This window comes from Microcaecilia unicolor, chromosome 3, assembly GCF_901765095.1.
Source record: "Microcaecilia unicolor chromosome 3, aMicUni1.1, whole genome shotgun sequence".
In the NCBI taxonomy this organism is placed as follows: domain Eukaryota; kingdom Metazoa; phylum Chordata; class Amphibia; order Gymnophiona; family Siphonopidae; genus Microcaecilia; species Microcaecilia unicolor.
In genome coordinates this window covers 11,874,594-11,898,072 of record NC_044033.1, presented here as the reverse complement: position 1 = coordinate 11,898,072, position 23,479 = coordinate 11,874,594, and positions in this window count along the sequence as shown.

The window sequence follows — 23,479 nt, the reverse complement described above, 5'->3', positions numbered from 1 at the left end:
CCGAGGGGGGAGGGGACAGAGAGGACAGACAGCACAGGGGAAGGGAGAGAGGGCAGGGACACACACACTCCCACATGCACACTCTGAAAAAAACCTTGCTAGCCCCCGTTTCATTTGGATCAGAAACAGGGCTTTTTTACTAGTCTGTTTATAAAATCTTTGCCATATTTTATTTTTGGAGTTTGTAGACATCCAGGACCTTCCAAGTGATGACCTGCTCAGGTTCCCTATATATATTGCCTCCCTTCTGTCTGCGTGTTCCTCCCCCCACCCCCCTTATATTGGTCTGCTTTATTGGTAACAGTATTCTATTTCACTTTTTATTGCATGGTTTTGAAGGATACCCCAAATTTTACACACATACCCTTAGGGTTTAGGTGTTTCTTTTATTATTTGGCGGTAGAAGCGCACGCATGCTACCTGTTGGTAGTGCCTGGCCTTCCGCCTTCTCACCTTTGCCTCAGTCCTTTTGCGCTGGAACACACAGCAAGCCACGTAAGTACTGTTTCATTTTTCTACATGTTTTACTTTTAGACTGTTAGGCTACCTCTTGCGTGCTTGTGTTACCTGTTTGCAGTTACCGTTGTCTCTCTAGTAGCCATAGATTTTATTTTATTTATTTTAGTTACATTTGTACCCCGCGCTTTCCCACTCATGGCAGGCTCAATGCGGCTTACATGGGGCAATGGAGGGTTAAGTGACTTGCCCAGATTCACAAGGAGCTGACTGTGCCTGAAGTGGGAATCCAACTCAGTTCCTCAGTCCCCCAGGACCAAAGTCCACCACCCTAACTACTAGGCCACTCCTCCACTGTTGCTACTGTTGGACATTCTACATGGAATGTTGCTATTCCACTAGCAACATTCCTGCGCAGGCTTCTGTTTCTGTGAGTCTGACGTCCTGCACATACGTGCAGGACGTCAGACTCACAGAAACAGAAGCCTGCGCAGCCATCTACATGGAATGTTGCTAGTGGAATAGCAACATTCCATGTAGAATCTCCAATAGTAGCAACATTCCATGTAGAATCTCCAATAGTATCTATTTTATTTTTGTTACATTTGTACCCCGCGCTTTCCCACTCATGGCATGCTCATGCAGCTTACATGGGGCAATGGAGGGTTAAGTGACTTGCCCAGAGTCACAAGGAGCTGCCTGTGCCGGGAATTGAACTCAGTTCCTCAGTTCCCCAGGACCAAAGTCCACCACCCTAACCACTAGGCTTCTGCTCATGCCTGGTTAAAGCGACCAGGACCCTTCGGTCTGGCAAATAGAGATTAACCCTTGCATATCATAACTAAGTGATACACCAGAACTAAAGAAATTCAGGTTGCTATCATTTCAAAGCACAGTTAAGATAAGACTTTTTGCATTACAGAAGTTGCAGTACTAGCCACGCACAATTGCCGACTTCCTCTTTATAGTGCTGGGGAGGAGACGGCTGTCTTGGTACATGTGGGTACTAATGACATAGGAAAATGTGGGAGAGAGGTTCTGGAAGCAAAATTTAGGCTCTTAGGTAGAAAGCTGAAATCCAGATCCTCCAGGGTAGCATTTTCTGAAATGCTACCTGTGCCACGCGCAGGGCCCAAGAGACAGGCAGAGCTCCAGAGTCTCAATGCGTGGATGAGACGATGGTGCAGGGAGGAGGGCTTTAGATTTGTTAGGAACTGGGCAACATTCTGGGGAAGGGGGAGCCTATTCCGAAAGGATGGGCTCCATCTTAACCAGAGTGGGACCAGGCTGCTGGCATCGTCGTTTAAGAAGGAGATAGAGCAGCTTTTAAACTAGAAATGGGGGGAAGGCCGACAGTTGCTCAAAAGAGCATGGTTCGGGATAAGGTATCTTTCAAAGATATCACCATAACAGGGAAGATAGAGTATCCTGATAGTGAGGTTGCAAAAGAGATTGTAGTAGATCGGGTATCTTTAAATAACAATAAAAATCAGACAAAAGATTGCCAATTAATACTGTCAAGTACTAAGCATGATGTACTTAGGAACAACAAACATAGTTTGAAATGTCTATATGCGAATGCCAGGAGCCTAAGAAATAAGATGGGGGAGTTGGAATATATTGCACTAAATGAAAAATTAGATATAATAGGCATCTCTGAGACCTGGTGGAAGGAGGATAACCAGTGGGACACTGTCATACCGGGGTACAAATTATATCGTAGTGATAGGGTGAATCGGATTGGTGGAGGGGTAGCATTGTATATTAACGAGAGCCTTGAATCAAATAGATTGAAAATTCTGCAGGAAACAAAACACTCCTTGGAATCACTGTGGATTGAAATTCCATGTGCAAAGGGGAAAAGGATAGTGATAGGAGTGTACTACCGTCCGCCTGGCCAGGACGAACAGACGGATGCGGAAATGTTAAAGGAAATCAGGGACGCAAACAAACTGGGCAACACAATAATAATGGGGGATTTCAATTACCCGCATATAGACTGGGTTAATGTAACATCTGTACACGCAAGGGACATAAGATTTCTTGATGAAATCAAGGACAGCTTCATGGAACAGCTAGTTCAGGAGCCGACAAGAGAAGGAAAAATACTAGACTTAGTCCTTAGTGGTGCTCATGATCTAGTGCAGGGGGTAACGATACGAGGGCCGCTTGATAACAGTGATCATAATATGATCGGTTTTGATATTGGCATTGAAGGAAGTGAAACTAGGAAATCAAGTACGCTAGCGTTTAACTATAGAAAAGGTGATTACGACAAAATGAGAAAAATGGTGAAAAAAAGACTGAAAGGAGCAGCTCGCAGAGTAAAAAACTTGCATCAGGCGTGGATGCTGTTTAAAAACACCATCCTGGAGGTTCAGGACAAATATATTCCACGTATTAGAAAAAAGGGAAAAAAGACTAAACGTCAGCCGGCGTGGCTAAACAGTAAGATAAAGGAAATCATTAGAGCCAAAAAACAATCCTTCAGAAAGTGGAGAAGAGAACCAACTGAAAGTAACAGGATAGATCATAAGGAATGCCAAGCCAAATGCAAAGCGGAGATAAGGAGGGCAAAAAAGGACTTTGAGAAGAAATTAGCGTTGGAAGCAAAAATACATAGTAAAAATTTTTTTAGATACATTAAAAGCAGGAAACCGGCCAAAGAGTCGGTTGGGCCGCTGGACGAAAATGGTGTTAAAGGGGCGATCAAGGAGGACAAAGCCGTAGCGGAGAAATTAAATGAATTCTTTGCTTCGGTCTTCACCGAGGAGGATTTGGGGGGGACACCGGTGCCGGAAAGAATATTTGAAGCGGGGGAGTCGGAGAAACTAAACAAATTCTCTGTAACCTTGGAGGATGTAATGGGTCAGTTCAGCAAGCTGAAGAGTAGTAAATCACCGGGACCTGATGGTATTCATCCCAGAGTATTAATAGAATTAAAAAATGAACTTGCGGAGCTACTGTTAGAAATATGCAATCTGTCCCTAAAATCGAGTGTAGTACCGGAAGACTGGAGGGTAGCCAATGTTACTCCGATTTTTAAGAAGCGTTCCAGAGGAGATCCGGGAAATTATAGACCGGTGAGTCTGACGTCGGTGCCGGGCAAGATGGTGGAGGCTATTATTAAGAATAAAATTGCAGAGCATATACAAAAACATGGACTGATGAGACAAAGTCAGCACGGATTTAGTGAAGGGAAGTCTTGCCTCACCAATCTAATGCATTTTTTTGAGGGGGTAAGCAAACGTGTGGACAATGGGGAGCCGGTTGATATTGTATATCTGGATTTTCAGAAGGCGTTTGACAAAGTGCCGCACGAAAGACTCCTAAAGAAATTGCAGAGTCATGGAATCGGAGGTAGGGTATTATTATGGATTAAGAACTGGTTGAAAGATAGGAAGCAGAGAGTAGGATTGCGTGGCCAGTATTCTCAGTGGAGGAGGGTAGTTAGTGGGGTCCCGCAGGGGTCTGTGCTGGGTCCGTTGCTTTTTAATGTATTTATAAATGACCTAGAGATGGGAATAACTAGTGAGGTAATTAAATTCGCCGATGACACAAAATTATTCAGGGTCGTCAAGTCGCAGGAGGAATGTGAACGATTACAGGAGGACCTTGCGAGACTGGGAGAATGGGCGTGCAAGTGGCAGATGAAGTTCAATGTTGACAAGTGCAAAGTGATGCATGTGGGTAAGAGGAACCCGAATTATAGCTACGTCTTGCAAGGTTCCGCGTTAGGAGTTACGGATCAAGAAAGGGATCTGGGTGTCGTCGTCGATGATACGCTGAAACCTTCTGCTCAGTGTGCTGCTGCGGCTAGGAAAGCGAATAGAATGTTGGGTGTTATTAGGAAGGGTATGGAGTCCAGGTGTGCGGATGTTATAATGCCGTTGTATCGCTCCATGGTGCGACCGCACCTGGAGTATTGTGTTCAGTACTGGTCTCCGTATCTCAAAAAAGATATAGTAGAATTGGAAAAGGTACAGCGAAGGGCGACGAAAATGATAGTGGGGATGGGACGACTTTCCTACGAAGAGAGGCTGAGAAGGCTAGGGCTTTTCAGCTTGGAGAAGAGACGGCTGAGGGGAGATATGATAGAAGTGTATAAAATAATGAGTGGAATGGATCGGGTGGATGTGAAGCGACTGTTCACGCTATCCAAAAATACTAGGACTAGAGGGCATGAGTTGAAGCTACAGTGTGGTAAATTTAAAACGAATCGGAGAAAGTTTTTCTTCACCCAACGTGTAATTAGACTCTGGAATTCGTTGCCGGAGAACGTGGTACGGGCGGTTAGCTTGACGGAGTTTAAAAAGGGGTTAGATAGATTCCTAAAGGACAAGTCCATAGACTGCTATTAAATGGACTTGGAAAAATTCCGCATTTTTAGGTATAACTTGTCTGGAATGTTTTTACGTTTGGGGAGCGTGCCAGGTGCCCTTGACCTGGATTGGCCACTGTCGGTGACAGGATGCTGGGCTAGATGGACCTTTGGTCTTTCCCAGTATGGCACTACTTATGTACTTATGTACTTATGAGAACCGTACCTCTGGAAACAGATAAAGTAATAACTTTCTTTCTCTTTTTCTCTCCTGACATAGTAATTCTATGAAGACTAATTACACCAGCATGAAGTTTTAATATGAAAAATTAAACTTACAGTTTTTATTTGATATATAGTCCTATTTTCAGTCGCCATAATGTCCAATGCTTGCAGTGAGCAGTAAACTCAAATTAAGCACAGGAAGCACGGTTATTTCGTGATTTCCTCAGGAACGAATGACTGGGATTAACCCTTGTAGTTCTTATTTTCTCTGAAGTTCATTTTTACAAAAGCTTTAGTAGAGAGGTGTGGTAGCCGTGTTAGTCCACTCTTAAAGGTTATCAATAGAAATCAAACCAAATAAAACATGGAAAAGAAAATAAGATGATACCTTTTTTATTGGACATAACTTAATACATTTCTTGATTAGCTTTCGAAGGTTGCCCTTCTTCGTCAGATCAGAAATAAGCAAATGTGCTAGCTGACAGTGTATATAAGTGAAAACATTCAAGCATTACTATGACAGTAAAATAGATACTATTGGAGATTCTAGATGGAATGTTGCTACTATTGGACATTCTACATGGAATGTTGCTACTATTGGACATTCTACATGGAATGTTGCTATTCCACTAGCAACATTCCTGCGCAGGCTTCTGTTTCTGTGAGTCTGACGTCAGACTCACAGAAGCAGAAGCCTGCGCGGCCACATTGATGATCTACAAGGGCCGACTTCTACATGGAATGTTGCTAGTGGAATAGCAACATTCCATGTAGAATCTATAGAAATCAAACCAAATAAAACATGGAAAAGAAAATAAGATGATACCTTTTTTATTGGACATAACTTAATACATTTCTTGATTAGCTTTCGAAGGTTGCCCTTCTTTGTCAGATCAGAAATAAGCAAATGTGCTAGCTGACAGTGTATATAAGTGAAAACATTCAAGCATTACTATGACAGTAAAATAGATACTATTGGAGATTCTAGATGGAATGTTGCTACTATTGGACATTCTACATGGAATGTTGCTACTATTGGACATTCTACATGGAATGTTGCTATTCCACTAGCAACATTCCTGCGCAGGCTTCTGTTTCTGTGAGTCTGACGTCCTGCACGTACGTGCAGGACGTCAGACTCACAGAAGCAGAAGCCTGCGCGGCCACATTGGTGATCTACAAGGGCCGACTTCTACATGGAATGTTGCTAGTGGAATAGCAACATTCCATGTAGAATCTATAGAAATCAAACCAAATAAAACATGGAAAAGAAAATAAGATGATACCTTTTTTATTGGACATAACTTAATACATTTCTTGATTAGCTTTCGAAGGTTGCCCTTCTTCCTCAGATCGGAAATAAGCAAATGTGCTAGCTGACAGTGTATATAAGTGAAAACATTCAAGCATTACTATGACAGTAAAATAGATACTATTGGAGATTCTACATGGAATGTTGCTACTGTTGGACATTCTACATGGAATGTTGCTATTCCACTAGCAACATTCCTGCGCAGGCTTCTGTTTCTGTGAGTCTGCGTGCAGGACGTCAGACTCACAGAAGCAGAAGCCTGCGCGGCCACATTGGTGATCTACAAGGGCCGACTTCTACATGGAATGTTGCTAGTGGAATAGCAACATTCCATGTAGAATCTATAGAAATCAAACCAAATAAAACATGGAAAAGAAAATAAGATGATACCTTTTTTATTGGACATAACTTAAAACATTTCTTGATTAGCTTTCGAAGGTTGCCCTTCTTCATCAGATCGGAAATAAGCAAATGTGGTAGCAGATAGTATATATAAGTGAAACATCCAAGCATTACTTTGACAGTCTGACAGTCTGACAGGGTGGGGGTGGGTAGGAGGTATGCATGGGGACATCAAAGCATTTCATTCATAGTCTAACAGGATGGGTGTGGGTAGGTGAGAGGAGGGTGATAAACATTTGCTTATTTCCGATCTGACGAAGAAGGGCAACCTTCGAAAGCTAATCAAGAAATGTTTTAAGTTATGTCCAATAAAAAAGGTGTCATCTTATTTTCTTTTCCATGTTTTATTTTGTTTCATTTCTATTGATAATCTTACAAAAGCTTTAAACTCAGTAGACTTTACATGATACAGAAATTAATTATGTGCTTCGGATTTTTAATAACTATATGGGTTTTTCTACGATTCTGTGTTATCCTTGCTACTCTTTGTTCAGAATTCATGCTGGTCTATATAGACATATCCTTATGGTCAAAGGTGTGCATTTATTGCCTTAATAAGATTTGTACCCACTACCTGCTACACTCAATAGCCTGCCATTGCAGGAGGACACATTTTTCTACGTTAACAAATTCTTTTTCATTACTGTCATAATTATTATCTCATATATATTGCCTTTGTCCAAATATAGTAATATAATATAAAATTCTTATTTTTGTTGTATTTTTATTATTGCCCCGTCCCTCTTAGTAGCTTCTGTTGCTATATGGTTATCTTTGTAACTTAAATTTACATTACCCTGCCTTCTAACTTACCAACTCTGGAACTTGGTTCTAGGTTTGGTCATAACACATTACTACTCTAGAACATTGTTCTACATTACTCTGGAGCTTTGTTCTAGATCACACTTTCGCTCTGGAACATGGTTCTAGACTGCCTTCGTTCTAGCGCCTGCCACAATACATATTATATTGTCCTCAGATACATTTTTTGATGACTTGGTTACATGTGTTTCATGTTATATCATAGATTCTTTTTGATGTAAGAATGATACATTTGGTCCTGTGTCTATATTATTTATTTGTACCGTTCTAGAACATAGTTCTAGAGCACATTACGAATCTAGAACTTAGTTCTAGACTGCTTTGGATCTAGAACCCGTCACCAAATTTCAATACTGATATATAATTTTCCCATTGACTTTCCTGTCAATTTCATTAACATTTATTTGCTTTTATTTCCTTTATTTTAGGGGTATAGTTCGGGACTACGCATACTATAATGTCTTTCTTGCCCTTTATCAAAAGCTGTATTTCTACGAAGTATGTGTCTCTCTCATGTTACTTATATTATGGTATATAGACATTTCATGTTTTGTTTGTCACCTCCTTCTCCTCTTCTTGTTTCTGTTTTTGGGTACTAAGTAGGTAGGCCCAGTTTTTACCTTATAAATGTTTCAATTTCTTTTCATTCCACAGTTGGATCCTTAGAACCTTCAGGATCGGCTGCCGCCCTTAAGGTGCCTAAAAAGTTTTTGCTTCATGTACGTAGATATGGAGATATAAGGCCAGGCTCTACTGTTACAGGCTGGAGATTATTGACATATCTATGTATAAATTGAGTCATTTACATTTTGGATATCTTTACTCCCATTCTGCTCTAGAGCATAACTCTATAACCCGGTTTTGGGATTGTTTTTCTTGGTCTTCTTTTTTCTTTTTCTCTCCTCTCTTATGTCTCTTTCCTGTATATTTAGTTGCTATATATATAGTGTTAGCAGAAGCGGAGCCAGGTTGACGGCGCGGGGGGAGCGACAGCGGACTTCCGCCGGCGCTGGTGCACATTTTCAATGCAACACATTGAGAAAAAAATAGGCGCCGGAGCTGGCAGAACTCCATTTGGGGGAGCAGCTGCTCCCCTGGCACCCCCCCCCCCTGGCTACGCCACTGAGTGTTAGGGATAATTGGCTAATCACTGATGCCCAGGCAAGGCCAGCAGGGCTTACATCCGCTCATAGCGGGTGACAGTGACCAAAAGCGTTGAGAGGAGCCAGAATTCCTCTTTTATGGAGGATTCCACTCTATTTTTTAGAGTGAGCCAGGCTCCATAGTCTGAAATAGAATCAGACTCAAGTTCCAATAACACGCCATAGTTACGTGTCTTGATTTTTCCGAGGCCGCATGGTTTTTAAATTGTCACCCTAGCTTCTAGTTGATTAGGTTATGGTCTGAGGAACAGTTAGTTTTGCGTTTGGCCCGGGCTAGCACATAAGGGACGCCTTCGCTTTCACGCGTTGAACGGAGTTGACTGCCAGACGCTTAAATTATCAGGGCTATATTAATCCTTTTTTTTATTATAATGCCGCTAGACTGTACTTAGCGATGCCGCTAGACTGTACTTAGCGATGAGTCCCCCAGTGCTAGACTGTACTTAGCACACGTTCTAGAATCCTGGTCGTCGGCTTCTAGAATCTTTTGATGGGGAGCATATCCTGTTTTACGGACTTTAGCCAGAGGGGGAAGGGGGGGCACTAAGGCTTACCCTGAGGAAACAGTTTCCAAATTATTGTATCCTTTGGCAAAGAGGGGGGAAGGGGGCTGTCTTAAAGGATTAGGGACTGCCATTCTTATACAAAGAGGTTCACCTCTTCAGAACATTCTGTCTTAGTTTTTTCTTTTGTCTCGTCTGCGGTTAAAGCATGTCGCATTCCGCCAACTTGTCCTTTCTGTTGTAAACCTATACTTGTACCTTTACCTTTATACTAATATGAATATTCTATACTTCTCACCTGAATTGATTTTGGAAATCCCATGATTTTGATGCTCACCGTTACTCACAGCACTGACCTCCTCATTTAGTACCCTGAAACCATCTCTATGTATGTGTGTTGGTGTGATGTTTCTGTTTTTATTACAGGTGTCATAGGTCTGTTAATAACCCTAGTTTTTGTTCTGTGCTTTTAAAGGTTAAATTACAAGTGTATATTTGGTGGTACCATACAAATGGCATAACTGAGCCAGCAGGTTTTTTCATTTGCTATGATACATAGCCCCCTCTGGGGATTTCTTATCAACTGCAGGGATGGGCGATCCCCGGAGGGCAGGGCCGCCAAGAGGGGGGGACAGGGGGGACAAAAGTCCCCGGGTCCGGGTCTCCGGAGGGGGCCCGGCGCCACCGCAGTTCGGGCCGCCCGCGTCTGTCGCTCCCGGAAGTAACTTGGAACTAACCTTAAACGCCTCCTTTCACCACCTTCACAGGAAGCAGCAACAGGGCAGGCCACTCCTTCCTTCTGTGTCCCGCCCTCGCCTGACATAACGTCCGCGAGGGCGGGGCACGGAAGGAAGGAGAGGTCTGCCCTGCTGCTGCTTGCTGCGAAGGTGGTGAAAGGAGGCGTTTAAGGCTAGTTCAGGGCCCGGCCCGGTAGTGGGTGGAGGGGGGGCCTGGCGACGATGACTTTGGGTGGGGGGGCCCAGGGGCGGCCTTGTCCCGGGCCCGGATCTGGATCTTGGCGGCCCTGCCGGAGGGTGTTCCTTTTATGTTTTTTTTATATATACCTTAACTGACTTATTTATGCCATTTTACTCTATACGGGATCCCTTTTTAATTAAAGCTGTGTATTGCTCATTGTTGAAATGTTTATTGCTTTAACTGCTTCCCATGAATATAAAGCCTTCATATTTGGAATCTCTTTATGGTGTGTGTAAAATCTGCAAGCTTCAATATTTAATAACCATTAGCATACGGCATTTCCAGTGCTTTTGACTGTGCCGTTATATAGAATAAATGCGAGAAATATTCCCTTGAACTGGCCATTCATGGGAGCATTTTGCGCTGCTCATGGATTTTGTAGTATTCTTCAACAGATAATTGATGAAGCTTTCAGACAAAAAGAAGGAATATTATGCACTCCACTTTCTGATTCCTTTCTATTTAACACAGGTTGTCACAATGACCTGTGGATTGCGCTTTCTATCTCTCTGCCTTTCAATGCGAGTGAATGTGAGAGCAACTGGTGTCTGAATATGCTAGACTATGCTTTGTGTCTTTGGCTCCCTCCTTGCTTCAACTAACTCTTGTCTACGTTGTGGTTTTGTCTTGAAGCGATGTGCTTTTTCCCATTTCTTTAACTGGTTGCAAAATGTTACTTAAACCCTATGTGAAGGTCATTCATGAGTGTCTGCCCTTTTGCATATTTTGTTAAAGGTACTTTTTTTCTTGCACTGCCAGCTACATATGCGCCCGTTGCAATGCAAGCGTATGGAATTTTCATACATTTATTGACTCAAAAATCATTTTGACTTTTTTATATTTCCTCTCTTAGAGGGGCATTGATCTGAAATTTTGGTTACACATTAATTATTCCAGTACGTTCTTTTTAAGGTATATGTATATATATTTTTTTAAACGATCCTGAGCGTTTTTCTAAATTTTTGATTTTTTGTATATGTTCTCGATGAATTGTTTAATCACATTGCCCCTTCTTAAGACACACCCCTCGCTTTACCCTCGACCCGCCTCTCTCTGTTACCCCTCCCCTTGCTCCATCTATACCTCACCCTGGTCCATGATAGTTTTCCCTCCCCCCTACTACTCCCTCCACCCCTCCTCCTATGACTGTATAGTCGCACCCCTTGCCCCCACATCGGAGACTCCATCCCCGAAATATCTCCTGACCCTTCCCTACTTTACAAACCCTCTCCCATTTCTGATTCCACTCCCCCTTTGTCAAACCCCATACCTTTGACAGCATCCTACCCATACGGCCCATTTCTGATTCTTAGCTTTACATTCTTGTTCTCTGTAACATTAGCTGAACTTGTTCTAATGAATTCTTTCAACGAATTAACCACGTACATTGCATTAATGGTCTGTTTAGGTTTTGCCCTTCCTCAGATGGATACAGAAATCACCTTGACCTCTCTCACAGAGGGGGCCACTGTCAGTAAAGGAGAGCTACCACATAATGTAGCAGACCTGAGGGCAACGTTTCTGAAAAGGGTCGCCAGATTGAAGGACAAATGCACAGACCCCAACGTTACCCGGCCTGAGATGCACGATATTATTGTGCGAGATTTTGAACAGATGCATCAATTGGTCCATGAGGAAAAGAGACAAGCATTCCACTTACTGGAGTTGCAAGAAGCTTTGGCCTCTGCCCTTATGTCCGATTCATCCAATGTGTAAGTCCTGCAGGCCTCCTGCAGCTGAGGGCCCAACCCTTGGTGAATGGTAGTCATCGCAGGTGAAGTTTCCACATCTCCATCCCACTTTGTTTGTCTCTTCTCAAGTACCTATTGGCGATAGAGCGCAATACCATGCCCGCGCTTTTGACAATTTTTGGTGCAACATGTATTCCTGAACCTGAATCTACTACATGAACTGCCAACCTCATCTTCCAATTTTTTATTTCTTTTCTTGTTTTTGGTATCCTTTTCTTTTGTTTCCTTTACTTAACCTTTACTGCCATTTAACCATATATTATTAGATGTTACCCATCTGTCTTGCTTCATTCAGATTATGCAAGCCAGAAGTGGGGATATAATCTGCAAACCCCAGTTCCTTGAACAATACGAGACTTTGCCTTTTGACCTCAATCAGGAGATAAATAATTTCTTATTCACTATTGCTATTTCTGGACTCATATTTCCTTCAATTTTATTTTCCCAATTTTCATTGGGATATAACAATGTATTAGCAGATGTAGCATGTTATAGATGCTATAGATATTTAGGTATCATTCAGGCATACAGTTATTTTGCTTATTGGACCATAAGAATGCCTTGAGACTAACTTGTTTCTCTGCTAACCTCTGACCCCTGATGAATTAATTATGATTGTGCATGCCTAGGATAAAGACATGGAGAGATTCAAGTTTGTACACTGCAAGTATTCCGTCTTTAAGATTTATCCAGGCCCAAATGATGTTAGATCCCCCAAGGTAATAACCTTTACGACTTGCAAACTACTGGACCGCAAGTCTTGGGTCCATGTGAAAAATATACACGTTTACCCAGCCGCAGAACCAGATGTTAAACCAGATGTTACCAGCCCAACCATCTCAAGACCAGCCACTTCCTTCAGCAGACCAGCAGTGACTGTCACGTCTACTGATTCCTTGCCCAAGTCGCTGTGAAAATCCAGCCCTGTTAGATCTTCCAGATCTCCGTCCAGATTCTTCAGAGCTTCCACCGCTTCAACCACGATCGACAAAAGAAAATTCAGAACCAACAGATACTTAATTTGAGATGTACAGTTGCTGTTTATGGACATTATAGATTCATATTTTGTTTTATTTTCAGTTTAGCAGTAATCCTGTCTATATATTGGAAAGGTTTTTAGGTTTTATTTTCTTATTTTTAGTTAATGATATATTTTATGAAAACTCATTTCTGCTATATCTGCTTACACAATTCAAATTGATATTGCCCATACAAGGGTAACATCAAGCCCTAATACTGGCCACGATATCACAATGTAGGTGTAAACTCTGTTAATATCAGTTAGTCATGCAAGCAGTGGCGTTCCTGACTGGATGGCACCCGGGGCAGAGCGCCGATGCACCCCCCCCTGCTAGATGACACCTTCCCCCCTGGGTGCACGCCGCTGGGGGGGGGGGGTGCCGCGGCGCGCGCCTGCTCCTCCGAGTTCACTAAACTTCGTTTGTTCGCTGCAGCTCCCTCTACCCTGGAACAGGAAGTAACCTGTTCTGGGGCAGAGGGAGCTGCAGCGAACGAACGAAGTTTAGCGAACTCGGAGGAGCAGGCGCGCACCGCGGCACCCCCCAGCGGCGTGCACCCGGGGTGGACCGCCCCCCCCCCCCCCCCCCCCCCCTTGGTACGCCACTGTAGGTATGCCATTATTTAACTTTGGTATAGGCTTACTTAGTTCCATGTCTCTCTGTAGGTTTGACCACGCTCCAAGCGGGGTTATGGTTAGGGATATATAAGACCCAGGGATGCGCTCGAGATCATTATGCATATGTTAAGATCTATGTCTCGCCCTTCTTAGCATTATTTTCCTAGGTTCTCTTCCTGTAGAGTTTCATAATCATGGGGATACATGGGACTGACCCATAGAATTGTTGCTACCATCTTGCTGTATAATGCAACCTTATGACTACTATCTGCTTCCTAGTGCTCATAATTGCATGGCTATGACGGTTAAAAGTAAGGCCCAAGAATTCCAACCAACTTAAGGACAGCCTGCAATCAGAGTACTAATCATATATTTGTTGAGCCCATAACAATGCTTAATCGAAATTGCTATTCCTTCTCAAGACCACTGAGACAGATACATTAGATTATCTCCCCACGCACCAGCAGATACAGTGGAAGCCGTAGAAAGACCTGCAACTATTTAGTAGTATGACACACCTGATATTGATACTAATTACAAATTGATGCTGAATATTAAACAATGTTAAATAGTGCTAATCCATATATAACCTGCGGAAATATGTACAATCAGTTCAGGTTGATACTTATACATAAAATTATGTTTGCTTAATCAATGGGATATGCCAGATAGGTTTTGTAGAAGCACCCATAAATCTTTCTCACCTATAAAGTCACATGTTTAATTTGAGATGGCGTTGAGACATCCAGGCAGCAATGTCAGACAAGCAGGCAGAGATTTTGTCCTGGATTAAGGTTGAGATTTCAGGGGTGGAGATGTAGATATGAGGAGTCATCAGTGTAAAGATGGTAGTGAAACCCATGGGATGAGATCAGGGCACCAAGGGAAGAGGTATAGATGGAGAAGAGGAGTGGTCCAAGGACAGAACCCTGAGTCACCTACTGAAAGCGGGAGGGAAGTTGAAGAGGATCCACCAGAGTGAACACTGAAAGTACGGAGTGAGAGGTAGGAAGAGAACCAGGAAAGAACAGGGCCCTGGAATCCAAGCAAGGACAGCATATCGAGGAGTAAGGTGTGGTCAACAGTGTCGAAAGCAGCAGATAGGTCAAGAAGGGTGAGGATGGAATAGAGACCTCTGGATTTAGCCAGAAGCAGATCATTAGAGACTTTAGTAAGTGCAGTTTCAGTTGAGTGAAGAGGGCGAAAACTGGATTGAAGTGGGTCAAGAATAGGTTGAGAAGAGAGAAAGTCAAGACAACGGCGGTGAACGACACGTTCAAGTAATTTGGAGAGGAAAGGGAGAAGGGAGATGGGGCGATTGTTGGAGGGACAGGTAGGGTCAATTGAGGGTGAGTGGAGTGACAATAGCATGTTTGAAGGTCGTAGGAACAGTTTCAGTGGCGAGTGAAAGATTAAGGATGTGACAGATGACAAGGATGATAGTAGGAGAGATAGTGTTAAGTAGGTAAGTGGGGATGGGATCAGAGGAACAGGTAGTACATTTGGAGGAGGAAAGAAGAAGGGCAGTTTCTTCAGTAGAAACTGCTGAGAAGGAGGAGAAAGAAGGAGAGTAGGGGGTATGGACTAAGGGAGAGATAGGTGGGGAGGGATTGGATGAAAATTCAAGGTTAATCTTAAGGATTTTATCATGGAAGTAATCAGCTAGGGGTCTGTGGAGAAAGAGAAGGGGGAATAGGGGACGGGGGTACTTGAGAAGAGAGTTCAGTGTGGCGAAGCTTTCTCCCTTCCATCCAGATCCCCTTCGCCTCTTCTTCCCACATCCAGCAGCTCTCTCCCTTCCCTTCAATCCCCTTCCTCCCACAAGTCCGGCAGGCACTATCCCTTCCCCCAGTCCCCCGTCCTCCCCCCACAAGTCCAGCACTTACTTCTGCCTTCCTGATCCTGCCCCAACCCAACATCCCTCGCTGTCGCTGCCTTTTCTCCCACGGCTCCGCTCCCCTTTGCCGCGTCCATCTGGCACTCTCTGATGCACTTCCTGTTTACGTAGGGCCAGATGGACGCAGCAAGGGGGTGCGGAGCGCCTGTGTGAATGGCAGTGCTGCCAGCAACGGGTGAAATAATAATGCAGGAACCGAGGCAGCGGCAGGGAGGAGAAGAATTTCAGGGCGGGCAGGCAGGCAACGCTCCCGGACAGCAGTACCCAGAGCCACGGGTAGAAAAGGCAGCGCCAGCGAGGGGTGGGCAGGTCTCGACAGAAATGTGGCTGGGCCTGGACGGGCCCAGGCCCAGCCACTTTCTGTCGAGACCTGCCCACTGCATACAATGTCAAAACGGTACGTAATAGAACATTATAATAGAGAGCGTAGGGTATAAGCAAAGATTGAACATATAGATGGGTAAGAGATTAAGAGGAGTTCGAAAATAAGGTGACTAATTTAAAGAAAGTTGCATATGAGGTCAGAGAACCCTACAAACAGAACGTAACATTTGAAAACTTGAACAACTTTAATCAGTAGACATAATTAGCTTGCAGAGCTGTAAAATACAGCAATAATCTGCTGAAAGCTATTTCTAAACTAAGCCATCTGGTAAAAAGACATGTTTTTTTTTAACCTATCTCTTAACTGCTAGCGTAGAGCAGAAGTTGATTTGGGGGAGGCCTGAGGGGAGGACTTGGAGGGGGGCAAGCATTTTTTCTCAGCCCCCCTTACTGCTGCAATTGTGTTGCTGTGCGCCCCACCCCCATCATAGCTTTGCTGCGGGATACTCAAGCCCCCAACAGCTGAGGTTTGTCTGCCATCAATCAGACTCCTGCCCCTTCTGCTTCAGCAGCAGGGAAGTCAGCAGGGTGCTCTAGCAGCTGAGAAGTTCTGAGAGAGGAGGACAGCTTGGTGGGTAAGTGACAGATTCGGTTTAAAAGAGGAATTGTAGGACACTGATAAACCAGAATTTTAAAATAAAATTAAAAAAAAAGCACGCAAATTTTATTAGCTAGTCTCCATACCCTTTTCCCCATAGTTTTAAAACTTGAAGTTTTTGCCACAGCTTAAAGATTAGGGTTTAAAGAGGAATTATAGGATAGAGATAACACAGAATTTTAAAATTAAAAAAAAAAAAAAAGACAAGCAAACTGAGGACTTCTGTGCAAGTCACTTAACCCTCCATTGCCCCTGGTACAAAATAGTACCTGAATATATGTAAACCGCTTGAATGTAGTTGCAAAAACCTCAAAGGTGGTTATATCAAGTTCCCATTTCCCCCTTTCCCTTATGACATCACAATATCAGAAGTGAGCCAAGTATCGGACAATCAAGCCATTGTGACATCACTGATGAGGTTGGCTCTTATTGGTGGAATGAGTGGAGGAGTAGCCTAGTGGTTAGTGCAGTGGACTTTGATCCTGGGGAACTGAGTTTGATTCCCACTGCAGCTCCTTGTGACTCTGGGCAAGTCACTTAACCCTCCATTGCCCCAGGTACAAAATAAGTACCTGAATATATGTAAACCGCTTTGAATGTATTGCAAAAAACCACAGAAAGGCGGTATATCAAGTCCCATTTCCCTTCCCTTTTCTCCATAGTTTTAAACTTGAAGTTTCTGCCACAGATCAACAAATAGTCTCTAAAAGGCACAGAAGAGCCCAGTTCAGTCTTAGTAAGTAGAGGAGTGTGGTAGCCGTGTTAGTCCACTCTTAAGGTTTATCAATAGAAATCAAACAAAATAAAACATGGAAAAGAAAATAAGATGATACCTTTTTTATTGGACATACTTAATACATTCTTGATTAGCTTTCGAAGGTTGCCCCTTCTTCGTCAGATCGGAAATAAGCAAATGTGCTAGCTGACAGTGTATATAAGTGAAAAACATTCAAGCATTGCTATGACAGGTCTGACAGGGTGGGAGGATGGGGGTGGGTAGGAAGTATGCATGGGGACATCAAGTATATCTTTGGTATTCTAACAGGGTGGGTGTCGGACAGGTGAGGGGAGGGTGATCAACAGAGACATACAGCTTTATGGTTTATAATGGGCTAGGAACCCCAGGTCCTTGTTAAGTCCTTTCTGTTGGGTGTTAAAATATTCAATCATTCTGACTTCAAAGGTCTTACGTTCTTGTATGGTTTTAAAGTTACCTTTCAGGATTCTCACTGTGAAGTCATTGGTGCAGTGTCCTGGTCTTGTAAAATGTTGCCCAACAGGCGTGGGAACCCTGCTGGCACCAGCATTGTTTATATGATGTCTATGTAAATGAATCTTGTCTTAAGCATCTGGCCTGTTTCTCCAATATAGCATCCTTCATTACATTTTTTACACTGAATGATATATACCACATTGGAAGATGAGCAAGTGAAAGATCCCTTTATGTTGAATGTCTTTCCTTTGTGGATGACTTTGGGGTCCTGTGAAATATTTTGGCATAGTTTGCAACTGGATAAATTCCTAGTCTTAGTAAGAAAATAAAAATATAAGAGAGGGAATCAAGTGTTATTAACTAATTTCCACAGTGTGCAATCCCTTTTCCCTATAGTTTTAAACTGAAAATTTCTCTAGAGGTAGAAACTCAACAACCAAGAGTATAAAAAGGATAGTAGCAAGGCTCGAACTGCCCTAAAAGAAAGTTATTCTCTGTTCTTGCCTGCTGGAGGTAGCACTGCAGTTGACCTGAATTAGGTGTGAATTAAGGTGTGAGGAAGTAGAACAGTCGCTAAGGTTACTAAGGGCAATTTGATTACTGGGCTAGCTTGAAAGGGTTTGTTTGAAATAGTACTACTACTACTACTACTATAAATCATTTCTATAGCACTACCAGTCCTACGCAGCGCTTTACAATCTAATTTGAAGACAGTCCCTGCTCAAAAGAGCTTACAATCTAAATCAGGACAGACAGACAGAACAAATAAGGGATAAGGGTAGGACAGACAGATGGGACATATGGGGAAAGGAACTAATGAAGAGAGGAAGACAAGATAAAGGTTACGAGCAGGAGACAAGTTAGGAATTAAAAGCAGCATCAAACAGGTAGGCCTTTAGCCTGGATTTGAAGGCGGCCAGGGATGGAGTTTGACGTAATGGCTCAGGAAGTCTATTCCAGGCATAAGGTGCAGCAAGATAAAAGGAACGGAGTCTGGAGTTAGCGATGGAGAAGAAGGGTACAGTTAGGAGAGATTTGCCTAGTGAACGGAGTTCCTGGGAAGGAGTGTAGGGAGAGATGAGAGTGGAGAGGTAGTGAGGGGCAGCAGAGTGAATGCACTTATGTTTGTAACTTTCCAGGTATTGGACCCCTGAATCCAAACTCCTGCACAGTAAAGTAAATTCTGACCTTTAAATTCCAAACTTCTCAACTTTCTGGCTATAGGTGAGCTACCTGATATTCTCTTTAATTTAATGCTTATTGCTTAATTAATTAATTTGCCCTGTGAAACCTTTTCTTTCTTTCTTTCTTCTTTCTTTCTTCTTTCTTTCTTTCTTCTTTCTTTCTTTCTTCTTTCTTTCTTTCTTTCTTTCTTTCTTTCTTTCTTCCCAGGCAAGCTCTGATTGATAGAGAGAGAGAAGAGGCTGTTTAAACAGCATTGCATTCAATTGAGACTCAAAAGTTACATTTTACACTACTGAAACTGCTATAAGTATTGGGAATATTTAGATTTATATCACAAGAGGAAAGTTATATTCTAAGACAATTTTAAAAGTTAAATCAATTGAAAATTCTTAGATCAGACTACCATTTCTGGTCCCCATCTAGAGAATTGCCTTGATAACAACAGTAGTTAGCTGACACTTTGGGACTTATAATCCCACCCACCCCAGGGTTTTCCACTCATATATAGACAAACCAAACCTCATTACCTTTACTCCTCAATCATACACAGGCAGTCTTGCAGACTCTTAACCCAACATAGTACACCTATTCATACCCATTTCAACCAATCAGGATGAATTTTATTCTCTGTAATAATTGTGGTGCTTTAGTTTCAAGGCCAATCATCTGGAGACTTAAAGCTTGTCCTATCTGTCTTCAGCTATCTAGTTTACAGCAAGAGCTCAGTAAAGTAATGCAAGAATTGTATGCAACTAAAGCAGCTTTTAGAACTACACAGAAAAATAACTTCTCACCACTGCCTCAAAGAATAAAACCACATAAGAACAGATGGTTCACAGTAGGCTCAGGCAGACTTCGTCAGGTGACACAGAAGCATCCACCCGCACAAGTGCTGCCACTAGAGAATTCTTTTGCTCCATTACAATACTGTGATGCCCCTGAAAATAGAACTGAGGCAGAGGAAAAAGCAATAAAGTTGGAACAAAAAGACACGAAGGTACCCAAAGTAAAAACACCCCCCCAAATCACTAATGTTGGAACACATAATAGGAAATATAGATGGAAAGCGATGGCCACAAATGCTCATAGTCTAAGCAATAAAGTTCACGACCTTCAAGCCCTGATGTTGGAGGCAGACTTAGATGTTGTTGCAATCACGGAGACATGGCTAAATGGTTCCCATGAATGGGATGCAAACATACCAGGCTATAATCTATTTAGGATGGATAGAGAGGGTCGTAAAGGTGGAGGAGTAGCTCTGTATGTGAGGAATGATATCACGGCGACTGAAATGACAGGGACCTGGGGAAAGGAAGAAGCGATGTGGATCACCTTAAAAAGAGATGATAGAACCTCTGTCTACGTGGGTGTTGTCTACAGACCCCCGACACAATTAGAGGAACTAGATAAAGATCTGATCGCAGATATTCAAAAATTAGGAAAGAAAAAGAGGTTCTGTTGATGGGAGATTTCAATCTGCCGGATGTAGATTGGAAGGTTCCGTCTGCCAAATCGGAAAGAAGTAGAGAGATCGTGGATGCTTTCCAAAGTGCTCTGCTCAGACAGATGGTGACGGAACCCACGAGGGAGGGAGCGATGCTGGATCTGGTGCTCACAAATGGGGATAGTGTGTCAAATGTCCGAGTGGGTGCACACCTGGGAAGCAGTGACCATCAAACGGTTTGGTTTGATATGACGGCTGAAGTGGACGGCCACTCTAAACTCAAAGTACTGGATTTCAAGCGTGCTGACTTTAGTAAAATGGGGGAATACCTGAGGAAGGAGATGATGGGCTGGGAGGACGTACATGAAGTGGAAGGGCAGTGGTCCAGGCTGAAAGAAGTAATAAATAGGGCCACAGACCTTTATGTAAGGAAAGTAAATAAAAGCAAGAGAAAACGGAAACCGATATGGTTCTCCAAGCAAGTGGCTGAGAAAATAAAGGCTAAAGAGTTGGCGTTCCAGAAATATAGAAAATCTCAAGAAGAGGAACACGGGGAGGAATACCGGATGAAACTGAAAGAAGCCAAGAGAGAAGTACGTCTGGCGAAGGCGCAAGCGGAAGAACAAATGGCTAGAAATGTAAGGAGGGGCGACAAAAATTTCTTCAGGTATATTAGTGAAAGAAGAATGACTAAAAAGGGAATTGTGAGACTAAAAGATACAGAGAACCGCTATGTAGATAATGATGAAGAAAAAGCCAATTTGCTAAATAGATACTTTTGTTCTGTTTTCACTGAAGAAAATCCTGGAGAAGGACCGCGAGGGACTGGCAAAAGTACACCTGAGAATGGAGTGGATATAGCACCGTTCACGGAAGAGAGTGTGTATCAACAACTTGGAAAGCTAAAGGTGGACAAAGCCATGGGACCGGACGGGATCCACCCCAGAATATTGAGGGAGCTCAGAGAGGTTCTGGCGGGTCCTCTTAAAGATTTGTTTAATAAATCCTTGGAGACGGGAGAGGTTCCGAGGGACTGGAGAACGGCGGAGGTGGTCCCTCTTCACAAAAGTGGTGATAGGGAAGAAGCTGGAAACTACAGGCCAGTAAGCCTCACTTCGGTTATTGGAAAAGTAATGGAAGCCATGCTGAAGGAAAGGATAGTGAATTTCCTAGAAGCCAACAAACTGCAAGATCCGAGACAACATGGTTTTACCAGAGGGAAATCGTGCCAAACGAATCTCATTGATTCTTTGATTGGGTAACTGGAGAATTGAATCATCGATGTGCTATAGACGTAATCTACTTAGATTTTAGCAAAGTTTTTGACATGGTTCCCCACAGGAGGCTCTTAAATAAACTAGATGGGCTGAAGATAGGTCCCGAAGTGGTGAACTGGATTAGGAACTGGTTGACGGACAGACGACAGAGGGTGGTGGTGAATGGAGTTCGCTCGGAGGAGGGAAAGGTGAGTAGTGGAGTGCCTCAGGGATTGGTGCTGGGGCCGATTCTGTTCAATATATTTGTGAGTGACATTGCCAAAGGGTTAGAAGGTAAGGTTTGCCTATTTGTTGATGATACTAAGATTTGCAACGGAGTGGACACCCGGGAGGGAGTGGAAAGCATGAAAAGGGATCTGAGGAAGCTAGAAGAATGGTCTAAGGTTTGGCAATTAAAATTCAATGCGAAGAAATGCAAAGTGATGCATTTAGGGAGTAGAAACCCACGAGAGACTTATGTGTTAGGCGGTGAGAGTCTGATAGGTACTGAGGGGGGAGAGGGACCTTGGGGTAATAGTATCCGAGGATCTGAAGGCGACGAAACAGTGTGACAAGGCGGTGGCCGTAGCGAGAAGGTTGCTAGGCTGTATAGAGAGAGGTGTGATCAGCAGAAGAAAGGAAGTGTTGATGCCTCTGTACAAGTCGTTGGTGAGGCCCCATCTGGAGTATTGTGTTCAGTTTGGAGGCCGTACCTTGCGAAGGATGTTAAAAAAATGGAAGCGGTGCAAAGAAAAGCTACGAGAATGGTATGGGATTTGCGTTCCAAGACGTATGAGCAGAGACTTGCTGACCTGAACATGTATACCCTGGAGGAAAGGAGGAACAGGGGTGATATGATACAGACGTCAAATACTTGAAAGGTATTAATCCGCAAAAAAATCTTTTCCAGAGATGGGAAGGCGGTAGAACGAGAGGACATGAAATGAGATTGAAGGGGGGCAGACTCAAAAAAGATGTCAGGAAGTATTTTTTCACGGAGAGGGTGGTGGATGCTTGGAATGCCCTCCCGCGGGAGGTGGTGGAGATGAAAACGGTAACGGAATTCAAACATGCGTGGGATATGCATAAAGGAATACTGTGCAGTAGGAATGGATCCTCAGAAGCTTAGCCGAAATTGGGTGGTGGAGTAGTTGGGGGAAGAGAGGTTGGTGGTTGGGAGGCGAGGATAGTGGAGGGCAGACTTATACAGTCTGTGCCAGAGCCGGTGATGGGAGGCGGGACTGGTGGTTGGGAGGCGGGAAATACTGCTGGGCAGACTTGTACGGTCTGTGCCCTGAAAAAGGCAGGTACAAATCAAGGTAAGGTATACACATATGAGTTTATCTTGTTGGGCAGACTGGATGGACCATGCAGGTCTTTTTCTGCCGTCATCTACTATGTTACTATGTTACTATCCACCTTATAATTGAAAGAGTAAAACGCCTAGATTTCGACCCAAATTGGGAGATAGACGTTTATCTCACAAAAACGAATAAATCGGTATAATGGAAAGCCGATTTTGGACGTTTTCAACTGCGCTCCATCGCAGAAGCGTACAAAGTTGACGGGGGCATGTCGGAGGTGTGGCGAAGGTGGAACTGGGGCGTGGTTATCGGCCGAGGAGAGATGGGCGCCTTTCGCCGATAATGGAAAAAAAGTATGCGTTTGTAGCTAGAATTTAGGGCACTTTTCCTGGACCCTGTTTTTTCACGAATAAGGCCCCAAAAAGTGCCCTAAATGACCAGATTACCACCAGAGGGAATCGGAGATGACCTCCCCTGACTCCCCCAATGGTCACTAACCCCCTCCCACCATAAAACATGATGTTTCACAACTTTTTATTTTCACCCTCAAATGTCATACCCACCTCCCTGGCAGCAGTATGCAGGTCCCTGGAGCAGTTGTTAGGGGGTGCAGTGGACTTCAGGCAGGT